The sequence below is a fragment of the Fragaria vesca genome, linkage group LG7 (genome assembly GCF_000184155.1).
Source record: "Fragaria vesca subsp. vesca linkage group LG7, FraVesHawaii_1.0, whole genome shotgun sequence".
NCBI lineage: Eukaryota > Viridiplantae > Streptophyta > Magnoliopsida > Rosales > Rosaceae > Fragaria > Fragaria vesca.
Window position 1 is genome coordinate 8,036,771 of NC_020497.1, and position 3,019 is coordinate 8,039,789.

Below are 3,019 nucleotides of genomic sequence, written 5' to 3' on the forward strand. Positions count from 1 at the left end.
AGTGTAGCCGCCCGGTAAATGTTTCGAGGGTGCACAAGGTTGACTACTTTTCACGCGTCACCCTTAGTAAGGTCATCAAGATAAAACACTTGTTTTACCGATGTGACAAAAACGAACGGGTCATTTTCGTAACAACTTGTAGCAGTGTTCACCGATAATATTTTGTACTGATCGGTCTTCATGCTCTGCGGCCTAGTATCAAACCATCTACACTTGAAGAGGTGCACTGTCATGCCTTGCCCATAAACGAGTTCCACCACTGAATGGAGAACACCGTAATAGTCAACTCCATTCCGCCCATCATGCGCCATGACCCCAGAATTTTGTGTTCTCCGTCTGCTGTCTCTCTGTTCACATATAAATTGCACGCCATTCATCTTGCACATCGGATAAACTCTTGACATTATCGGCTTCATCGCTAGAAGTCTTAGTTCGTGCGACCAATTTGGGTGACCATCAAATTGAATATGGTTCATCTGCAACCACCCATTCAACTGTAAATATGGATAATTATGCAATAAACATAAACACGTACAGAAATATTAAATTACGTATCCAGCCGCCAAAATAATCTGCGAACTCTCTGTTGTGGTACTCGAGATGACCTTGAATGTCTGGACAATATAGATGGATGTCTTTCCAGTATTCAACTTCTCGATAGTTAACACTATAAAAAACAAGTAGATTGGCCACGGCGCAAAACCGTCACCAATAGCCTTTTTGCCGTGGCAAAACAGTATTCGCGACGGCGCTGCGACGGCAAAACGTCCGTCACAAATAGTGGCATCGCCAATGGTATTTGCGACGGCAATTACGCCGTCGCAAGAGAATTAGCGACGGCAAACCTTTGTCGTCGCAAGAAGATACGACGGTGTAATTGCCGTCGCCAATACCATTAGTGACGCCACCATTTGCGACCACAGCTTTTGCGACGGTAGCAATGCCGTGGCAAAAGAGTTATTTATGAATAAAAAAAAATTGGCATACAAATATACACTGCAAATTTTTATTATTATTTGCATAAAAAAACATACAAGGAATAAGTCTAATGTTAGGAATGATTCGTTTTAGGAATCTTAAACCTAACAAGTTCACAAGAAAATAAAGCTAAGTTTACAAGATTATAGTTTCATGGTAGTGTTTACAAGATTATAGTTTCATGGTAGTTATCTGTCTCTCAAAAAAAAATGTGTCTCTCCTCCAAGCTAGCAAGTACCCAGCCAAGTGATAACATTCTTGCTGCAGCAGCATATCCACATATCCTCTGTGCAATTTGCTTGTGACTGCATATTTCAAATTAATCTTTGACACCATCTGATAATGAAAGCCATGGTTGAATTTCAAAGTCAACTGCACCTTCCTATATGACATCAAATATACTCTTTCAGTCTATGCACAAGTATATATAAAGTTAGGGGTGATGAGAGCACAGTCATAAAGAATATAATGAATGAATTGAATTTACCAGCCCAAAATGGAGGTACACTACAGTAAGTATCTATCTCTAATTCTTCTTTACCCAAACTGTTTTATGCATAGCACTAGCATCCCTCATATACCTTATACATCAACTTTATAAATCGAAACAAACATAAAAATGATCGGCAGCAAAGAAACAAGCATTTCACACAAGCAAATAGAAACAACATATAAAGCAAACATAGAGGCTCCCTAATTTTTCCCCTACCTTTGTTAACTTTCACATGAAGTATGAAGCTCCTAATAAAAAGATATAACCATTAGTTTAAGCAATAATATGCAATGTCTGTTTCATTTATAACTCAATTTAAGACTAAGCTTAGATGCTAAACAGAAGATACAATAGTAAGCCAAAACAGTTTCACACAATAACACAACAACACAATTTAGCTTTCTGAACCAGTCGCCTTAACTTCAAAAACTGTACAAATCCGTAAGGAATTTGATTTCGATTTCTTCTAATGACTTATAGCAGATACACAAAAGAAACTCTTAGACTTGGAATCAACTTAAAAACGATTTTTCTTGAATTAGTTATGGATTTTCAAAGTTCAGCTTCAGTTTCAGGTTTTTCTGAAAATTTCCTGCTATGTGCCTAAACTTAGAATTTAAAAGCAAATAAGAAACTCTATGTGATACTAAACTTCTAGCAACTGAACATAACCACTCCAATGTTTCAAAAAGGAAACACACAAAACTTGCAACATAAGTAGCTAAATTAGATTACCACAACGACAGCTAACAGAAAGATAACAAGTAAATATAGTTCTACACTTCTAATGTTCATCCAACTTTAAGCATACCAAAACCTTGATCTCTAACTTCAATTTGAGAAACAAATTACATTTATAAGAACCTTATAGTCTAATCTATATATCTATATAACATAAAAGAGTAAGAATCATAGGCAAACACTGAGACTAAAAGCAAAGGTACAAAATCAGAAAAGTGCCTAACTGAAATTCTGACCAGAAAAGTCTTTGGTTAAAAACGATATGGTTCAACTAGGAATTAAAGCTTGGTGTCTTCATGGCATTTGAAATAGACATCCCAAATATCAATCTGGAACTGGAATCGTACAAAAAAGATTTTTCTACAATTACTTATGATTTTTCGAAGTTGAACACCTGCATCAGGAAAATCACTGATTTTGACTCAAATTAAGTTTCCCCTTTTAAAGATGATTCCCAATAGGTAACAACTAACAACAAAGAAATACCCAATCCTAATGCTTTACTTCCTACCAAGATGATCCTCCATAACAAGAAGCATGAATACTGAAGTTAAAACACCAACATTGAAAGCAGAAAGTCATAAAGAATCATCTATATATATTATTACAATATACATAATAAACACAACATATACGTTGACAAACACAACAACTCTATAGAAACTCTTCTTTTCTGTAAGAATTGACTAAGTGACTAATTAACATGGTTCACAAAGGAATAACCAATTGATCAAGAACATAAAAGATGCAGACCTGAATTGTTCTTCATATATTCCTCTCTCTCTCTCTCTCTCTCTCTCTCTCTAC